This window comes from Orycteropus afer, unplaced genomic scaffold, assembly GCF_000298275.1.
Source record: "Orycteropus afer afer isolate SDZICR_OR568_19922 unplaced genomic scaffold, OryAfe1.0 scaffold00165, whole genome shotgun sequence".
Taxonomy (NCBI): domain Eukaryota; kingdom Metazoa; phylum Chordata; class Mammalia; order Tubulidentata; family Orycteropodidae; genus Orycteropus; species Orycteropus afer.
The window spans coordinates 6,920,125-6,942,529 of NW_006921752.1; the positions used below are offsets into that span (position 1 = coordinate 6,920,125).

The window sequence follows — 22,405 nt, forward strand, 5'->3', positions numbered from 1 at the left end:
AAGAATAGGAGCTCTGGTGGCATAGTGGCTAAGACATTTGACTGCTAACCAGAAGGGTGGCAGTTCAAACCCACCAGTCACTCCTCGGAAGGAAGACTGGTCAATCTACTTTCATAGTGATACTGCCTTGGAAACCCAAGGAGGGGTCACTATGAGTCGGATCCAACTCAACGGCAGTGAATTTGGATTGGTTTTGGTGTTATTTAGAATACAGCTACAGATTTCTTTCCTAATATGAGTTTTATAAGATGTGTCATTCCTTCCCTCCTCTTCCTTTTCATTTAATGAAAAACAGAAACTATTCTATACCTTGCTATTTAACTTATTAAGCTTAATAAAACATTTATGTCTATTATCAGTATTTGCTAAATGGGGAAAAGCAGGAGTTACAACTTTAAGGGGAGGGAGGAGAGCAAGATGGAGAAAGGGTGAGAGAGAATGAATTGTGAGTTTTATCTTAGTCCAATTGCCTATGAGTAGTCATAGCAACCCTGTAGGACAGAGTAGAACTACCCCATAGGGTTTTCTAGGCTGTAATCTTTGTGGGAACAGAGAACCTGGTCTTTCTCCTGGGGATCCACTAGGTGAGTTAATTTTACTTTAGATATTTAAATTTGAGAAAATGTGATAAAATGTTGATATCTTCTAAATACTAGAAATGTAAAACCAGAAGGCAGGTGAGAAATTTGAGTCAAAGATAACAACTTAGGAGCATCCACATAAGGTTGATAATATGAACTCATCATGACAGGCAAATTATAGCAGAAGAACTGAACAAAAAAAATCAGGATTAAGCACAATCACTGGTACAAGAAGATGGGTAACTAGGAAACAGCATAGTACATATAGGTAGAAAGCACAGGGTTTCAAGATAGAATAGGTAGTAGAAGCTTGGAAGAGATATAAAATGTGTTTGAAAAAGATGACATTTGAGAAAAGGACTTTAAAACTTGACTCAAAAAAAGGTCAGAGATAATCTTGGAAAGGGCTATTATTGGAGTACTTGTACAGAAGCTATGTTATGTAGAGTTTAAGTATTCGCCTTTGTTATACATGGCCACACTAAAGCAACTGTTAGATATTTATTGAGAACAAAATTCTGTTCAATACATAAAATATATAACATATACTGTGACCTCCTTTAGTATATTAGCATTAAAGCAAATAACTAACTGGGTAAATTAGAAGCTAACATATTATATTAGATTTTCTTAAGGACTTTTATGCTTAGATTAAATATAAATTGACAGATAAGTTTTCTGATGTTTTAATTTAAAAAATGAGAATGTCATATATTGTATATAGCTTAAATTAATAAAATATCTTTTCAAAAGACTGACAATAGCAAATGATAATGAGTATAATTGCTTGTTTGTTATTAGTTGCTGTCAAGTGGATTCTGACTCATGACAACTCCATGTATTGGATTTTCAAGGTTGTGAACTTTTGAAAGCATATTGCCATCCTTATCTTCTGAGGCACCTCAGGCTGTGTTCGAACTGCTAACCTTTTGGCTAGTAGTCAAGCACTTAACCATTTGTGCCACCCAGCCATCATAATTGCTGGTAGTTGTTACTATTGTTTGGTGCCGTCAAGTCGGCTTCAACTCACAGTGACCCTGCGTACAACAGACAAAACACTGCCTGGTCCTGCACCAGCCTCAAAATACTTACTACACCTGAGCCCACTGTTGCAGCCACTGCATCAATCCATCTTGTTGAGGGCCTTCCCCTTTTTCACTGACCCTCCACTTTACCAAACATGATATCCTTCTCCAGGGAATGGTCCCTTCTGATAACATCACCAAAGTAGGCAAAATGAAGTCTGGCCATTCTCACTTCCAAGAAGCACTCTGGCTGCACTTCTTCCAGAACAGACCTGTTAGTACTTTGGGAAGTCCATGGTACTATCAGTATTCTTTGCCAACAGCACAATTCAAAAGCATCGACTCTTCTTCAGTCTTCCTTATTCATTGTCCAGCTGTCACATGCATATGATGCAACTGAAAACACCATGGCTTGGGTCAAGCACATCTTAGGCATCAGGTAGACATCTTTGCTCTTCATCACTGTAAAGAGGTCTTTGGCAGCTGATTTGCCAAATGTCATGTGTCGTTTAATGTCCCAACTGCTGCTTCTATTGGTGTTGATTGTGCAACCAAGTAATATGAAATCGTTGACAACTACAATCTTTTCTCCATCCATCATGATGGTGCTTATTTGTCCAGTTGCAAGAATGTTTGTTTTCTTTATGTTGAAGTATAATCTGTACTGCAAACTGCAGTCTTTAATCTTCATCTGTAAGTGCTTCAAGTCATCTTCACTTTCAGCAAGCAAGTTTGTGTCATCTGCATATTGCAGGTTGTTAATGGGTCTTCCTCCAATCCTGATGCCACATTCTTCTTCATATAGTCCAGCTTCTCAAATTATTTGCTCAGCATACAGATTGAATAAGTACAGTGAAAGGATACAACCCTGATGCACTCCCTTCTCGATTTTAAACCATGTAGTGTCCCCTTGTTCTGTTTGAATGACAGTCTCCTGGTCTATGTACAAGTTCATCATGAGCACAATTAAGTGAATCCCCATTCTTCTCAATGTTAGCCATAATTTGTTATGATCCAAGCAATCAAATGCTTTTTCACAGTCAATAAAACACAAGTAACATCTTTCTGATATTATTTTCTTTCAGCCAAGATCCATCTGACATCAGCTATGATATCCCTCATTCCACGTCTTCTTCTGAATCCAGCTTGCATTTCAGAAATTTTCCTGTCAATATACTGCTGCAACCATTTTTTAATTACCTTCAGCAAGACTGTACTTGTGTGTGATATTAATGATACTGTGCAATAATTTCCACTTTCTGTGGAATCACCTTCCTTTGGAATGGACACAAATATGGATCTCTTCCAATCAGTTGGCCAGGAAACTGTCTTCCAAATATCTTGGCAAAGAGAAGTAAGTGCCTCTAGCACAGTATCCATTTGTTGAAATATTTCAGTGGGTATTTCATCAATTCCTAGAGCCTTGTTTTTCACCAATTCCTTCAATGGAGCTTTGACTTCTTCCTTCAATACCATCTGTTGTTGATCAAATAAATACCACCTCCTGAAATGGATGAACATTCACCAATTCTTTTTGGTACAGTGACTCTGGGTATTCCTTCCATCTTCTCTTGACGTTTCCTGTATCATTCAATATTTTGTTCATAGAATCTTTCAGTATTGCCACTTGAGGCTTGAATTCTTTCTTTAGTTCATTGAGCTTAAGAAATGCTGAGTATATTCTTCCCTTTTGGCTTTATAACTCCAGGTGTTTGCATTTTTCATTATAAAAATTGACTGTGTCTTCTTGAGCTGCCCTTTGAAATCTTCTGTTCAGCTCTTTTATCTTGTCATTTAGTCCATTAGCTACTGTCTGTTCAAGAGGAAGTTTCAGAGTCTCTTCTGACATCCATTTTGGTCTTTTCTTCCTTTCTTGTGTTTTTAATGACCTTTGCTTTCTTCAGGGATGATGTCCTTGATGTCATCCCACAGTTCGTCTTGTTTTCGGTCACTGGTGTTCAATGCATCAAATCTATTCTTTAAAGGTGGGGACCAGGTTTGCTGGTCCAATGGAGCCTGGTGGAACCACTGAGACTATGGCCCCTAGCTGCCCTTCAGGTCTGGAATTGAACCCACACCTGTGGTTTCCAGCCAAACAAAGTACAGGCATGTGAGTTAAACATTTACCTCAAGTAGACACACGCCCTGGAGAGAACAATCATGGGAGAAGGAAGGGCTGCTTATGCACAGGGAGATAGCTCAGGGTGCAGAAGAGTATGGAGGAATGGACACTGGGAAGAGGTAACTATGGGGAGGAAGTGGGAGGGGAGCTGTTGCATTGTAAATTTTGGTCAATGACATGAGACAAAGTATATGTGAACTGCTGTATGAAAAGTGAATTTACTCCATAAATCTTCACCCAAATCAAAATAAAATTAAAAAAAAAAAATCTATTCTTTAATGATTTCTAAACTCAGGTGGGATATAATCAAGATCATATTTGGGCTCTCGTGGACTTGTTTTAATTTTCTTCAGCTTCAACTTGAACTTGCATACGAGCAATTGATGGCCTGTTCCACAGTCAGCTCCTGGCCTTATTTTGACTGAAGACACTGAGTTTCTTCCTCGCCTCTTTCCACAGATGTAGTCGATCTGATTCCTGTGTATTCCATTGCTGGTAGGGGTTTAAACTGATATATCACTTCTGAAAACTATTCGGCATTACTGCTGAAGATAAACCTACATATACCTTATGATGCAGCAATTCCATTCTTAGGTATATACCAAACAGAAATATATACATATGTATACAAAAACACATGTACAAGAGCATTCATAGCAAAAATCAAAATGTGCCTGTTAATATTTGAGAAGGGAAGCAAATTCTGATATATTCATGCACTGAATATTATAGAGCAGGGATAGGCAAACCATAGTCCATGGGGCAAATTTACTCATAGCCTATTTTTGTAAATAAAGTTATATAGGAATATAGTCACACTGATTCCTTTACATATTGTCTATGATCACTTTTGCACTACAACAACCAAGTTGAGCAGTTATGGCAGAGCCCGAATGACCTACAAAGCATACAATATTTACTCTCTGGACTATCATACCAAAAGTTTCCTAACCTCTGCTATATTACAATAAAAGAATCAACTGCAGTTATACTCGAGTATGGATGATTTGTACAAACATGTTCTTTTGAAGCCACATACAGAAAAACACATACTCTATGATTCAGTGTACAGAAAGGTCATTAAAAGTGTTCCATCTCAAGTCAGTAGTTGTCTCTGGGGAGGAAGAAGGTAGTAGGAATTGGGAAGAGCTGGCCATGTTCTATTTCTTGACCTGGGTGTTGATTACATGGGTACATTCACATTGTGATGAACTGTATGTTTGTGACTGTATCTTCTATGTATTTTTCTGTATGTGTATTCCTTTAATAAATGAGTTTTTAATAAAATTTAGAAGGATTATATGTCAGATTATTAACAGTGTAGTGATACTGCCTCGGAAACCCAAGGAGGGGTCGCTATGAGTCAGGGCCGACTCGACGGCAAACAACAACAACCCTAGAGAGAAGGATAGGGAAAATGAGGAAAGATTTTCTTTTTTTGGTAACATACATTATTTCTACATTTTTTAGCTTTATAAACCAGCCTATTCCTTTAGAAGTATGGAAACAAAGCTATAAAATAGCATATATTATTAACTACAGAAATCTTCAAAATGAATCATTCTGTATTTCAATCAACAGGACCTAATATGTTGTGGGTAGTCAAGTGACACCAGGAGGTCAGAAACTAAACACTTAAATCACTCAACAGCTCTAAGTTTTATTAGCCAACAATATGAAGTATATTTTGTACCTGTTTCTTTATGTTTTATCTTTAAGTTTCACAATCTTATGAAACCATTTCATACATTTTTGAAATAGGATCTTAATTATCTTTGTCAGATTTTAGCTGTTATACATCCCCTATCTTTAGTAACACAGTGCATTAACATGATGGTCTTAACAGTCCCCTTAAGCTAATTCTCCTCCTTCTCAAAGAGATAAAAGACTTCAGGAATTGAAAGTGACATTTAAAAAAATGGTGCTAGCAACTACCAATTGTTGCTTAAAGTAAAGATCTGAGAAAGAAATATTTCTGCATGATTTAATGATTGCTTGCTATAGCAAAGTTCTTTTGTCTGTTCTCTAATACAACTCCCAAGAGTGTCTTGTTCAATACGCAACAAAACAATGATGTAGAGGTTTTGACAAAGAGCCATCTCCCTATTGAGGTGGCATTACAGGATAATAGCTGCCTAAGCTATATAATTCAATGAGATATATTTTAGTATTAAAATATCTGTTAATCAGTTTTTTAAAGCTGCAATGTTCAAAACTCAGAACAATATGTAAAACATTCCTTTACCAAAGGGAATGACTAATCTTCTGTACAGCTTTGATAAGTTACAAGAAATAGGTTTATCTCAGAAGACTGGTTATGATTAATATGCAGTTCGTAAAGCTCCTTAGCTCTGTATGGTCCCTCTCTAACTGAATCTAATAAAGATAGGTCACGCATTTTTCATATTCCTTTTTCACCCATGACAGATCTCTAATAGGATTTATATGCATTTGATATTAATTGTATCGGGGACTGCACCAACTGCAATAATCCTTCATTTCTTTGCCTTTTTAAAGCTATACATAAATTACAAAGTTTCCATTTTTGTTTGACTGCTGCTCTTACTGACAATCAGCGACGTTAATGATAAAGAGGTAGAAAAAGATTAAGAACCCCTCACCTAGTTCACTGAAACAACAAATGATACCAAAGGCTATAAACCCAGTTTTGAGAGCTGTTTTAGCCCTCTCTTCTCCCTTGTGTCAGAAAAGCTCAAGAATATAACATCAGTGAAAACCTTGCACTCTGAATTGGAGAAGAAAGGACATGCTTTTAATAACCGTCTCACAGAGGGGTGCTGGCAGTAACCCATCGTTCTGATGAAGTATTGCTTTTCTAACCATCTACAGAGACAACACAGGAAATGTAAAAATAAGATAGTGCTACCTAGAATGAAAACCTGAGTGTCCTGGGAACTCAACCTAAAATGGTCCTTAATTTTAGCTCTGAACTCAAAAGAGGCTTCACTTACATCTAGGGGAAAATAAATGTATCTTGTGAGATTATTTAAATTATAATTGCAGTTAAAAGAAGTGGACAATTATATTTTCATATTCTATATTTTGCACTGTGACATAAATAGTGAAAAATTTCATCCTGCAAAAGAACATAGCAAGGGATTTAAGAAAGTAATAAAATGTTGCTTTACACTCTATAAAAACACTTGGCTATTAGTGAATAAAATCCAGTGAAAAAAAGTAGGTCACAATTTTAATGATTTTTAGTTAAAACATATTGCATACAAATTCAGCATGTAAACGTCTCTCATACATATGGGGAATGAAAAAACAACATCTGTATGACTGATTAAACTCATAAGATTAACTCAAGGTTATATGTGTGATTTTTGTACTGACATTAAGAAAGGTTACTTTTAAAATGCAACACTCAAGATAAAAGTGAATACAATCACAACAGTCTGTTAACTAAAGAAAAGCAACCAGCACAACTCATCCACCCACAAAAGCAACATTAAGGACTTCAGCTTCGGGCCGTAAAGGAGTATCTGGTACCAGACTAGCCTTCTATCTATAAACAACCAGAAAAAAGAAAAAATACATATGAAACAACTGTTTTCAGACATTGAACAAAAGATAGCAGAGGACTATGATCCCTTCGATAAAGGAAAGAAATGAAATGAGCCTTGTGGTTACCTCAGCACTTTACATTATCATGGTGCAGAGAAGGGAAAACAAGTCAAAGTAGGCAGTCTTACAGAATGGAAAAGAGAGAAATTGGGGTTCAGGGAGGCTGAAGCAAAACTAAAGGATTAATAGACAAATCCAGTTTGAATTTGTGGGGTATGGTACTAGAGAAGAGGTAGTCAAGTCACACCGAAAAATAGTTTCAAGCATCCAGAGAGAAGTCTCCTTGATTCTTTGGCTTAATATCAATCTATGCATGTGTAGGGAAGACTCCATGAGGATGGGAAAAGAAATTATCACAGGAAGAATGACTACTAGGAAGAATAAACTGAGTATCTGCTGGAGATCATGCAGGACTGGGAGAAATTTGAGTTCTAACCTCTACAGTGGAGAGACATCACTGAGCATTCAGAAACCAGGGACAGGCCACATGTTAGGAATAGTATTAAACTAGCCCTAGAGTAAACACTACATTAGATTCACCTAAACCAAGCTTAAAATCACATTTTGAAACAATCAAGTTGATTCACATATACATTAACTGCTAGCCAAAACAAAGTTTCACACTAAGACAACCAAATCTGACATTCAACAATGTCACAGTCATAATATCTAGCATCCATACAAAAATTACTAGATAATAAAAGAAGCAGGAAAATATAATCTCATAGCCAGGAAAAAACATCAATGGAAACAAGTCCAGAAATGACAGGGATGATGGAAACAGCAGGCAAGTATTATTTTTAAAAGTTATTATTAGTATGTTCAAGATTTAAATAAAAATATTAACACAATAAGAAGAGAAATGAGACCATAATAAAGAACCAAATGGAACTTCTGGAACTGAAAAATACTATATCTAAAATGAAGCAGATTAGATATAGCAATAGAAATGACTAGTGAACTTTAAATATGGCAGTAAAAACAACCAATCTGAAGCACAGAGATAAAAAATATAGCCCCAAAAATTATCAGAGCCATAATGACCTATCAGACAATATTAAGTGATCTAACATAGAACAAAGTTTCCAAACAAGGGAATTGGGATAGTCAAAGAAATATTTGAATAAATAATGGCCCATAATTTTCGATATTTGTTGAAAATTAACTCTCAAATATGAGAATCTCAATGAAATCTAAACAGGGTAAAAATAAAGACAATCTCCCTGTGGAACATCATAATCATACTGTCAAAAACCAACGATTTAAAAAAATGCCATTATAATGTTGTTGTTGTTGTTATTTGCCATCGAGTTGGATCCAACTCATAGCGACCCCTCCTTGGGTTTCTGAGGCATTATCACTATGGAAGTAGATTTCCCAACCTTCCTTCCCAGGAGTTGCTGGTGGGTTTGAACCGTCAGCCTTCTGGTTAACAGTCAAGTGCCTTAGGCACTACGCTACAAGTCAGGGGAAAAAAAGATACATGCCAACTATAAAACAGCAGAGTTTAGAAAGAAGGCTGACTTCTCATCATAAACAACACAAGGCAGAAGAAAATCTGTCATCTTAGAATTTTTAATCCTGTGAAAATTTGCTTCAAAATAAGAACATTTGTAGACTGCAGGAAAATTATATCATAAAGAAATGAAGAGTGCTATAAATAGAAAATATGTGTGAATATATTACTTTTTTTAGTTTTTTTTAAAAATATAATTGGTGGTGGTGGTTGTTGTTGTTATGTGCCATCGAGTCAAACCTGACTCATAGCAACCCCTTCTTGGGTTTCCGAGGCAGCATCACTACGGAAGTAGATTGCCCCATCTTCCTTCCAAGGAGTGGCTAGTGGGTTTGAACTGCCAGCCTTCTGGTTAGCAGTCAAGTGTCTTAGGCACTAAGCTACCAGAGCGCCTTTATAATTGGTTAGTAAAAGAAAAAACAATACAGTGTATTGCTAGAGCTATAACATATATTGAAGCAAAATGTATGTAATGATATCAGAAAGGATGAAAAGGATTATAAGTATACTATTGAAAGGTTCTTACATCACATGAGGAGCAGAATAGTATTATTCAACAGTAGATTGTCATAAGTTAAAGGTGCACATATTAAACCCTATAGCAACCACAGAAAATGAAAATAAAATTGTTTATTTAATAAGCCAATTAAAAAAAAACCAAACCCAACCTACTGCCATCAAGTTGACTCTGACTCATAACAACCCAGAGCAGAATTGCCTCATAGGATTTCCAAGGCTGCAAATCTTTATGGAGGCAGACTGCCTCATCTTTCTCCTGCGGAGCAAATGTTGGGTTTGAACCACCAACCTTTCGGTTGGCAGCTGAATGCTTTAACGACTACACCACCAGAACTCTTTTTATTATGCTAATAGATGAGACAGAATAGTAAAAAGTATATATATCTATATATCTATACATTCAATACAAAAGAAAGCAGGAAAAGAAAGAAAAGGAACAAAGACAGATGAAGCAGATAAATGACAAATAACAAGTTGGTAGACATAAACACAGCTATATTAATAACTGCATTAAATATAAATGGATTAAACCCACCAATTGAAAAAAGAAAATCAAGACCCACATATGTACTGTCTACCAGAAATTAACTTCAAATATAAAGGTACAGATGGATAAATGTAAAAAGATGGAAAAATTATGTCATGCAATCCTAAGAAAATTGGAATGACAATATAAACATCACACAAAATAGACTTTAGGACAGGGAATATTACCAAATATAAACAGGGGCATGTCCTAATTAAGAAAAGGTCAATTAATCAAGAAGATATAATCCTAAATATCTATATAACTTATAAAAGTGCTTTGAACTACAGGAAACGTTATTTCAAATTTTATGAAAATACCATATATACATATGCATATATATGTGTATCTATGCATGTATTTTTTCCCTTAACTAGATTGTAAATTTTGTATGAATGGGATTCCATTTCTGTCATACAACTTTTACAGTATCTAGTCCAGCATTTTACACAAGAAAAGTTCAATATAGCTTTTCTGAAAATAGTCAAATGCACAAAATGACAGATCTAGCAGATTTCTGTTGGCATCAACCTATATTCCTCTACTTGGGGAGTTATTTGACTTATCTACTTTCTGACATATTTCCTTTTCTGATAAAGAAGACAACTAATGGTATGGATGGTAAAAGAGAAGACTACAGTTTCTGGTCAAAGAAAAGAGATAATTTAAGTAAGATATTAACTGACTTATGTTGGGGACAAGGTGGAGGCAGAGCAAAATATAATCTTGAGCTGTTAATTTAAATTACTCGCATGCTCTCACTCCCAATAACTCCTCTTTTGGCAAAACACAGTTTGGCGATTAGAAGAATGTCAGAAGAATAATAGAGACATACTCTACTGCAATGAAAGGACCAGGGATTTTGATAACATATCTGAATTCGACTCCAAATGCCATTTCAGGAATTATGTGACTTAAGGCAAGTCACCTTATCTCCTTGAGCTTCAATTTCTTCATCTATAAGGGATCAAGAATACCATCTACCTCAGAGAATTGCTGTGAGGATTAAATGGGATGATAAAGATGAATACTATTCTGGTGAATAGTAAGTATCCTCTAAATAATTATTTTCTCCTTCTCTAATAAATATGTAATAAAAAATAATGTGTGAGTTGGCAATTTAGTAATAATTATCAAAAGTTTTCAAATAGGCATAGCTTTTGATCCAGAAATTGTATTTCTTATATTTAAAGGCAAAAATTATCACAAGCACTCAAAGTTGCATAAATAAGGGTGCTCATTTCAGAATTATTATGGCAAAAATGGAAAAGAACTGAAATGGCTTTCAATGGTGAAATGATTAAATAAATTACCATATATTCATATAATACATTAGAGAAATGAGATATATTTCCATTAGAAGGGAAAGGGGCATTCACTCTGTTCTCTAAGAAGGAACAGTATTAGTAAAAAAGACTTTTTAGTTCCCTCTCCAATCCCTCACTTTCTCCTTTCCATAGTTGTTGTTGTTGTTGTTGTTATGTGCCGTCGAGTCAGACCTGACTCATAGCGACCCTTCCTTGGGTTTCCAAGGCAGTATATCACTACGGAAGTAGATTGCCCCATCTTCCTTCTGAGGAATGGCTGGTGAGTTTGAACCTCTAGCCTTCTGGTTAGCAGTCAAGTGCCTTAGGCACTACACTACCAGAGCTCCCCCTTTCCATAGAAGGAGAGATTTATCTGATGAATGCAATTGGTGAAACTCACTTACTCAACAAGGCCCCATTCTCCAAAAAAGGTTGTTCTGTTAAAGATCAATGTTCATGCATTGACTCATATCTTATTTTTTTCTCCTTTGCACTTGTACCTACAGGCTCCTATAACATTGTTTATACTCTCCACATCTGCTTTATTTCCCTAGGATAAATCCACTGGGATCTCACTCCACTCCTAAACATAGTCTGCTGTTCTTCAGCTTCTGTATTTGTCGCTGGGTAGTAGAAGACACTATCATATTCTCCAATTCAACTTTACCAATAATGAACATAGCACTTCGCATAATAATAGAGAAAAACACCAATGGAATAGAAATGAGAGTCTAGAAATAAACACATGCATCTATGATCAACTGATTTTTGACAAGGATGCTAAGACCATTCAATTGGGAAAGAAGAGTGTCTTTAATAAATGGTGCTGGGAAATCTGAATTTCTACATGCACAAGAATGAATCAGGATCCATGGCTCACACCAATTCAAAATGGATTAAGGACCTAAATGTGAAAACTAAAACCACTAAATGCTTAGAAGAAAATACAGGGTACATGGCTATTAGGTCTAGCTTTTAACAACGGATTATCTGACGTAATAACAAAAGAATGAACCGCAAAAGACAAATAGATAAATGGGACCTTATAAAAATTAAATAATTTTGTTCATCAAAGAGATTTATAAAAAAGTGAAAAGACAATCTACAGATCGGAAGAAAAAATTTGGTAACTATGAGCTCTAGTGGTGTAGCACCTTAAGGCATCTGACTGTTAACCAGAAGTCTGGTGGTTCAAACCCACCAGCCACTCCTCAGAAGGAAGAGTGGGCAATCTACTTCCATAGTAATAATGCCTCAGAAACCCAAGGAGGGGTCACTATGAGTTGGATACCACTTGATGGCAATGAGTGATATTTCAGACAAGGGACCAATAATATTATATATATTGAGCTTCACCTTAACAAAAAGAAACAATCCAATTAAAAAATGGACAAAGGGCTTGAATAGACATTTTACCAAAGAGGATATTCAAATGGCCAACAAGCACATGAAAAGATACTGAACATCTTTAGCCATCAGAGAGATGCATACCAAAACCAAAATGAAATACCACTTCACTTCCACTAGAACAGCTAAGATTTAAAATAATGAAAAATAAAAAATGTTGGCAAGTATGTGGAGAAATTGGAACACTTATCCATTGCTGGTAGGAATGCAAAATTGTACAACCTCTGTGGTAAACAGTATTGTAGTTCCTCAAAAAACTAAACATAGAATTACAATATCACCCAGCAATTCCATTGCTAGGTATATACCCAAATGACTTGAAGGCAGAGACTCAAAAAGAGACTTGTACACCAATGTTCATTCCAGCACTATGCACAATAGCCAAAAGGTAGAAACAACCTAAAAATCCATCAACAGATGAATGGATAAACAAAATGTGGTACATACATATAATGGAATACTACTTAGCCAGTAGGAGAAATGAAGTCCAGATACAATATGGATGGAGTTCAAAGACATTTTACTGAGTGAAACAAGTCAATGACAAAAGGACAAATATTGTATGACTTCACTTATATAAAATGACAAGAAAAAGCAAATGTATAAAGAACAAAGTTTATTAGTGATTACCAAGGGTAGAAGAAAGGAGGAAAGGGAGGGTTAATGTTGATGGAAATATGGTGATTAAGGGTAGGGTTGTACAACTGTTGTTGGTTGTTATTGCTGTCAACGAGTTGTACACCTTTAAAAATTTGAACTAGCAAAAACTATGTGATAGATATATTTACAACAATGACAAAAAGAAAAAAAAAGAATAAGTGGAGTTGTTGAGGTTGATTATGTATAACCAAAAAATTAATGAGATTTGGTTTCTTGGTTTGGAAGTTTAGGGTCATAGTTTCATGTGACATTGCAATTAATTGGCCTAATAATATGTTTAGTGCTTCAGCTCGAACTCCTAATTCGATGTGTAGTGCCTGGGGTCTTAAAAGCTTGCAAGCGGCCATCTAAAGCACAATTGGTCTCTATTTGCCTGGAACAACTGAGGAAGAAAGAGAAGAAGAGAAGGAATCAAAATGTGTGGCTAATTGTCTCCATGAACAACTGTCTTCTTTACCATGAGACCAGAACAACTGGATGGTACCAGGCTACCATTACTGAACTTTTTGATTAAAGATCATAAGAGCATTGTGCTCTTTTAAAGAATTACCATATTAACAACAATAAGTTGAAAGGTTAGATGAAAAGCTTAGGGAGCAGTGAGTTTATGCTAATGGTAGTGTAACAATTTGAAAAAGAACAGCAAGAGTTGTTACACAATTTGAAGAATGTAATAAATGTCACCAAATTTTACATGTAAAAATTGTTGAATTGGCAAATGTTCTGCAGTATATATTTTTACCAAATAATAATAATAAATGTAGCATTTTGATCCTCATCTGGCTCTTTTTTTCTATTCTTGATTGTCTAGAATAAAACAGAGGGAAGGATGGAAGTGGAGGAAATCATGAAATCAACAACATAAAGGAATACTATGAAGTCATTAAAAATTATGTAGCTTTCTATTATTTGACCTTGAAAACAAAATAATAAATATGCATGAATACCTCTGGAAAGATATTTAACAATATGTTAACACTGATTTTCTCAGAACAGTGAGATTGAGGGGGGGAGGGAGTTTAGAGGAGGTTCTGTTTTCTCAACTAATCTTTCTACAAGTAAGTCGATCTACTTGGGTAAGGTTTTATTTTTTAACTTGGGGCCAGAATACAAAGGACAGAAAAATATAAGGAAGATCAGTAATAAAGTGCACAGCTGAGAGCAAAAACAAAATGGAGTCTAAGCTTCCAACACTCCCCTATCATCCTATAGGATTCCAGACTAGGTTTCCAAGCATGCTTTCCTCACATAAAAGTTCTAATACGGTATATTAAAAAAAGAAATACAACCATTGCCATCGAGTAGATTCCAACTTATAGTAATCCTATAGGACAGAGCAGAACTGCCTCATAAGGTTCCCAAAGTTGTAATCTTTATGGAAGCAGACTGTTACATCTTCCTTCTGCAAAGCAGCTAGTGGGTTCAAACAACTGACCTTTTGGTTATCAGCTGAGCAGTTAACCATTGTGCCACCAGATCTCCTTTCTAAGATCTAAAATCCAATAACCCAGCCAACAAATTTGAATATCCTAGGTAAAGTCCTATTGCCTCTGAAACTATCACTCTATATAGTAAAATCATGATATAGCAAAATTAGTCCTCATAATAGGTAGTGTGCCCTGTAACAGAAGTATTATTAAGAGATTCTACTGCTGTTCCATGATATTTATTCATTGACACTTTTTACAAAGCATCCAAACTCATTACTAATAATTTAACTAACATCTCCTTTGAGTCTATTTTAAAGTAACTTTCATTTCAAAATGTAATGATATTGAAATAAAAAACATTACCAGACCTACACAAACAAACCTATTTTAAAAATATCTAAAATTTAAATAAATTAACATTGAAATGAACAAACCAACTCTAAGTCTCCAAAGTTACATTAAATTTACATACTATTGAATTCATGTTTTTATAGCAACTGAAGTGTTAAACTAACTGCAGCACACACAATTTCATATATATATCACAAGATTCAAATTAATAAGAATATTCCATCTAATCTGAAGGGAAAAACATCCCTAAACCTATATGTTATACAAGCAAGTCTCAATTTACAAGTGGGTTTTATGCTAAAGTCTATTTCTAAGTGACTTGGCAAAACAAACTCTGAGACTTATTTAACAAGAGCTTTAAATAAAATGTCAAGACTATCCTGCAAAAGTATACTTAACCCATAAAACAATGTACTAAGGTATTAATAGAAGTCCTAAACCCTGAAGATCCTTGCAAATGGTGACAGGAAGAGATGGAATCAAGAAGCCCTAATAACCGAGTTGCATGTTAGGGAAGGAGGCAGCACTGCCTAGGTTTTGCTAACAAAAGACCAAGAACAATTAAGGAAAGTTCCAGCATTATGTGGTCCCAGTAACCATGTTCAGGAGAATAAATGAATTGTGTATAAAATAAGCAATCAAGAACTGCTTGTAATAAAGTATCAAAGCACTTCAGGAAGAGTAACTTAACCACTTAACCAGTAACCAGTTACCATGGAGCTGACTCTAACAAAAACACATTGAAATTAGTAAATATGATGAACAAAGCATTACTTCAGTTATGAATTTAAAAGGAATAAATGATAGGTCTGCATTTCATTCACTATAGGTAGACTACCCTATAGAAAATCCTAGAAGAATAAGGAGACTTTTTGCATTTCTTTCATATTTTTATGTCTACCATTATTTCTGTTGCCTAATAGTGAAAGGAGAAAACCCAATGGGGATCACATCCTGACACCCAGGGTGTGCATTTGAGTAGGAAGCAGCACAACATGGCAATTAAGAAACCAGGAGTTAGTATCAGGCACAACAAATCTTGAGCAAATAAATTAACTTCTCTAATCTCAGCCTCCTCTTCGCTGGAGAAAACAATAATGGCCACCTCATAGGGCTAAGCTGAGGATTAAATGAGGTCATCCATAAAAGACACTTATCAGATTAGCCGGCACATATAGTGACCAATAAGTAAGTGTTGTTATCTGTTGGTTACCTAGCAAAGATGCTGGAACAGGAATGGACCTTTATTATCAAAAACTGGCATAATTCCTCTCACACTTGATAAATGAAAACTGTCATAGAGCTACGTTCTTGATATCTGGAAAATTGTTTGTTTTTTTCCTCCCCATGGGATAGCATCAGGATTCAGCAATCTTTTATCCTATTTCTATGCTTCATGGCCTTATCTATGGCCACAAAATATTGAGATTTTTATTTTTTTGCCTCATCCATAACAGGAAACATTTTCAGTACAAAATATACTCTACTTGAGACCAAATATTTTCCTGGGAAATTAATTTCAAATATTCATGTGAGGCAATGAGGAAAAGGAGTCCCTAGGTGGTACAAATGGTTAAGCACCCAGCTAATAACTAAAAGGTTGGCAGGTGGACCCAACTCAAAGACTCCTTTGTAGATGGACCTGGTGATCTGCTTCCAAGGTCATAGCCTTGAAAAGTCTATGGAGCAGTGCACACATGGGGTCGCCATGAGTCAGAATAGATCCAAAGCCAACTAATAATAACAAGAAAGTAATACAAAGATGCCCTTTGAAAGCACTGAAGGGCTGTTTTTCTTTCTGTGAAGCAACCAAAAAGAGTACTACACTTTTATAGTTCCTCCTTCCACTGTTAGCCCTCACTTTGCACATCGCACTTTCAATAACACCTTTCTTTCTTTTTTTTTTTTCTTCTTCAAAACACAAGATTAAACAGGTGAGAGCCTGAGTTGACATGGGGAATGTCAACTCAGGCTCTCACCCAGTTAATCTAAGACACTAATAGTTGAGCTCAGTAACAAACTGAGTTACTGGTAAGGGGGTAGTTGCTGAATACAAAACTGCCATCATTTTATTCCAAAAAGCAGGAAGGTAAAGCTTAATTTCTAGAAACCTTTAAAACCAGAAAATGTGTTATCACAGAAAATGACATAAAGCAGTAATCAAAGGTGATTTTCTATCAATCACTATGGAAATGCCATGGTTCAAACTTTGAACATTTTAGGACATGTGACATGCCCAAGATTTTTCTGGAATCTTCATTTTTGTCTTTGCTTTATTGCTTTCTTACCTACTGCCCTTTGAATAAAGGAGCTCGGGTAGCATAGTGCCTAAGGCATCTGACTGCTAACCAGAAGGCTGGTGGTTCAAACCCATCAGCCACTCCACCAAAGGTTGTGGTGGTGGTGGTTGTTAAGACTGGGCAATCTACTTCTGTAAAGATTTACTGCCTTAAAAACCCAATGGGGGTCGCTATGAGTCAGAATCAACTCCATGCCAGTGAGTTTTGTTTTTTGGTTTTGCCCTATGAATAGCCCAACTCGTTAAGCAAAGTAAAAAGGAAAGAATAATTGAAAAAAAAAATCTATGAATAAAAAACCAGCAAAATACGATGTGGTTTAGTAACAACTATCTGTAACCAGGAATTAACATAGAGCATGATTACTTCACCTTACCTCCAGCAGAACAGAGAGTTCAAGAAACTATACTTTTACCAAGCTTTCTATCAAAGTTGTGGGGGTGGAGATGGGTATGTTTGGTATATTCATGAAACTCAAGAAGAGAATTTAGCAGCAATGCAAGTTTATGAGCAGGCACTTAAATCAACAGGGTATTAAAAGCATCCATAATAAAGAACAGAAAACCTAATATCTCAGTCAAATGAATTAAGTATAAGACAAATTTGAAATACTAAAAGAAACTGCAGTTTCTTTCCCCTACCAAAAGTCATATTCAGAAGAAGCTATGCTATGCAGGAAGATTTAAAAGACTGCTCTCCTTAGAAAGTCTCGCTCGCAAGATTGACCCCTGACTACGAATATGGGAACTTGGATTCTGGGAGTGTTTCACAGCTTCCTAACTGATAAAGGATGGTTTACTGTGCCTAGACTGTACAAACAATGCAGTTTATGTAGAATCCCTTTTTTCCCTCTGGGAAACCTGGAATTTTTTTTCCATGCTAGGCAGAGGGTACCTATATGACCAGTGTCCAATAAAATCCTTAGCCACTGAGTCAAATGGGCTTCCCTGGCCAGAACTGTCCCATAAATGTTGCTGCACTTTCATTGCTAGTATAAGAGAGTGTTTTATATGACCCCCTTAATGCAAGGAGATCCGACTCGACGGCACATAACAACAACAACAACAACAACAACAATGCAAGGAGACAGCATTAAAGAATTCTGCCCAAGAACTGCTCCAGACTCCACCTTATATCCTTCCAATGCAACTGTAATAAATTTTCTCCACTGTCATTGAGTTGATTCTGCCTCATAGCCACCCTATAGGACAGAGTAGAACTGCCCAATAGGGTCTCCAAGGCTGTAAATCTTTACAGCAGCAGACTGCCTCATCTTTCTCCCATGGAGAGGCTGGAGACTTTGAACAGCCAACATTTTGGTTCCCAGCCAAATGTTTAACCACTGTGCCCTCAGGCCTCCTGTGACATTGAAATTTTCTCTAACCTATAATTTGACTTGCACAGTTTACATGTTTCCTTCAGTAATGATAGTGGTGTTAATTTTTCTCAAGATATTTTCAAGAGGAGTGGGTGACAGGTCTTAAGTCTCACCAGACCTTTTACATGTTGGTAGAAGGAACATCCCTAGAATTTATCAGCTATCAATGAAGTATCATCAAGCACTGTGAAAGATTTGCTTGGAACAGAAACAAAAACTCAGTCCAAACCTACAAAGATCTCACAGTCTCCTAAAAGAGACAGAGAAGTAAATAAATCATTATCATTCTGGGTTAAGGGTGTGAGAAGTTTGCAGGAGGTGACATTACAATGCAGATGAGGCATATAACTGTTGAGCTTTACCAGTAGACACCACTACTGTTGGAAAACAAATGTGTGAGAAGGTGCTAACAATTATAACACCTGGGTGACAGAGTCTAAAATTAACTGTAAAGTTATTACCACTAACCATACTTTGAAATACGTTATAAATTTTCCTTTAAATTCTAAAATTTGAAAAATATCTTACTGAGATATAATTTTGTCTGATACAAAAGGTAGTATATAATATCCCTTAAGAGGGATGCCTAGCATCCTAATCATTACTGGTGCTGGTGAATAAAATACATTAGACCCAGTGAACAGTCACACAAAATACAATTTTGCATTACTTCCATCAGAAAAAGGAGCTCTGGTGGTGCAGTAGTTAAAGCAATAGGCTACTAACCAAAAGGCTAACATTACAAGCCACCCCATGGGAGAAAGATGAGGCTATCTGCTTCTGTAAAAATTTACAGCCTTGGAAAACCTTATGAGGCAGTCTAACTGTGTCACATAGGGTCACCATAAGTTGGAATCGATTTGATGGCAGTGGGTGGGTCCATTAGGAAAATTTCAAACACTGCAAGATACGCTTAATTCTGTTTGGCAATGTGTTGAAAAGGAACCTAATTTTTAAGCAATTCCCTTTAAACCAATACAAATATTTTTATAAGGGGGAAATAAATCTTGAAATTACTTTTAATCACTACATTAAATTTAAACCTCATTTCTGTAAAAAAAAAAAAAAACCTCTTTTTTTCTTCACACAGAATATTACAATCTCCTATCTTTGAAGACTTCAAAAATATATTAGTTCAAAATCCATTTCTTGGTTCCCACTGGGATTTAAATTACCTGAAACTAATAGCCTCACTGTGTGATTTCTATTCCATGGCTTGTAAGTTGAATTCACCAGCATGACATCTATGTTTTATATATGTAAATTCTACAGGTTTACTGTAAATTCATGACATCAACAATACTGGTTGCCTAAAAGATTGGTACTGCTACTGAAACAAATACACAAAATGAGACAGGAAGTAGCCATAATTTTTCCTTCTTGCTTATTTTATTGCAGTAATCATGGAAAAAATGGAGATAGTCTACAGCACAGAAACTAAGAGAGCAACTGAAAGCAGGATACACTAGAAAAAAAGAAATATCTGCATATAAATCAGAGCAAGCAATAAGGTTTATTTTATATCATGGTACACAATGTAAAATTATTTTATTACAGAAGCTACAGCTTGCATACTACCTCCAATTACTATATTTTCTAAAATTTGGCAGAGGTTATATTAAAAGGAAATTTACTAGCAGTAATATACACAGTGTTGACCACAGTTCTCCTTCACCTTCGACTCAATGGCAGTGAGTTTTGTTTTGTTTTGTTTTTGGAACACTATAAAGAGTCTAGTCCTCAAAACAAAACATGAAATGAGAACTGAGTAAAAGTGTAGTGCTGTTATCACTGTAAGTAAAGCCCAATGAGGTGTTTCAATTTGAGACTCTCTCACTTATGCTCTATAAGTATTTATTTCCTCTGTTAAATAATTATGCAAATACCATCGCTAGTGCTCATCAAATGGGAAACAACAGTTTAAATGTTTTCTTACACAAACAGAAGCTGATCTAAATTCATTTGTTATCTTTTCAGGAGTAAAAATGACATTTAGAATAATGGAAAAAAGATTGAATTTGTCAAGGATTTCATTTTACTTCAATCCACAATCAACATCCATGAAAGGAGCAGTCAAGAAATCAGACATATTGCACTAGGCAAATCTGCTGCAAAAGACCTCTTTTTAAAGTTTAAAGTATAAAGACTAAAGATGTCATTTTGAAGACAAAGGTGTGCCTAACCCAAGCCAGGGCATTTTCAACAGCCTCATATGCATGTGAAAGCTGGACAATGAATAAGGAAGACCAAAGAAGAGTTGATGCCTTTGAGTTGTGGTGTTGGCGAACAATACTGAAAATACAATGGACTCCCAAGAGAACAAACAAATTCGTCCTGAGAGTATTGCCAGAATGCTCCTTGGAAGTGAGAATGGTCAGACTTTGTCTCACGTTCTTTGGGCATGTTGCCAGAAGGGACCAATCCCTGGAGAAGGGTATCATGCTTGGTAAAGTAGAGCGTCAGCAAAACAGGGGAAGACCCTCAAAGAGATGGATTGATGCAGTGGCTGCAGTGATGGGCTCAAGCATAGCAAAGATTGTGAGGAAGGCACAGGATCGAGTAGCGTTTCATTCTGTTGTACACAGGGTTGCTGTGAGTCAGAGTTGACTCGACAGCACCTAATAACAACAACAATTTATATCTGTTACCAATTTTAATAATCTCACAAAATATGCTTACAACCACAGCTATTCACAACAGAGATGACTAATTCCAAGTTCTAATTACTTGAAGCACCATTCTTCACAGTGCTTTAATTACTCCCCAATATCAGGTGAACATTTACAGTAGGATACTAACTTCTTCAAATATTATCAAGGGGCCATTGAGTTCATTACAGCTGCCAAATTCTTGATTGTTACTGCAATACAGTAAATAACGTTTATACTATGTAATAGTTTAAAGTTTCACTAATGGCAACAGGAGACTTTTAGTCCCTTACTATGGAATGGGGCCTGAAGGTACAATCATATTTGGATTAAATCCCTTAGTTTCTTCGACTCTATTCTCAAAAGATAAACAGGTCTCCACAACCTTGTAAAAGTCTTCACTTGACTCTCTTCACCTCCCTGCTCCCTCATTCCCTGGGGACATTTTCTTCTGCTCTTATATTTGCCCCATTAGCTTCAGTTCATCCTTTGACTCACTAAACATGAGCACTCTACTATATACAATCTTTGGCTCTCTACTCTTTTCCATCTACATGCTCTCCCTCAGGAAGCCTAAATTTTTCTAAGGTTTAAACTCTGGTTCATATGTGAAGATACCCCAAATAACATCTCTAGCTCTTCCTTTTTTGTAATTTCCATTCAGCTTCTCCAACAGCTTATCAGATATTTCCACTTACATTTGACTACTTCCACAAATGAAATCCATTTTTATGTCCAAATCCTAATCCATTTCACTCCCTCAATAACAATAGGAGTGGCTGACACTTAGTCCTCATGACATTCTTCTGAAGGAGTATCATCCCATTTTACAGATGAGGAAACCAATATTTCACAGCTTGCCAGGATACAAATGCAAAGCAGTCTGAAAGCTACTGAAAACCCTGCGGAGAACAATTCTACTCTGACACACACAGGTTCTCTATGAGTCATAAGTGACTTGATGGAAACTGGTGATGCAGTGGTTATATATAATCCACTACCATCAAGTCAGGGAGCTCTGGCGGTGTAGTACCTAAGGCACCTGACTGC

At 36.0% G+C, this 22,405-nt stretch overlaps 1 protein-coding gene across 1 annotated transcript in view; it reads right to left on the bottom strand.

Annotated features, from left to right (window-relative positions):
* DIAPH2 (diaphanous related formin 2) overlaps positions 1-22,405 on the bottom strand; it is a 1,278,863-nt gene that overhangs the window by 1,102,303 nt on the left and 154,155 nt on the right. The window lies entirely within an intron of this gene.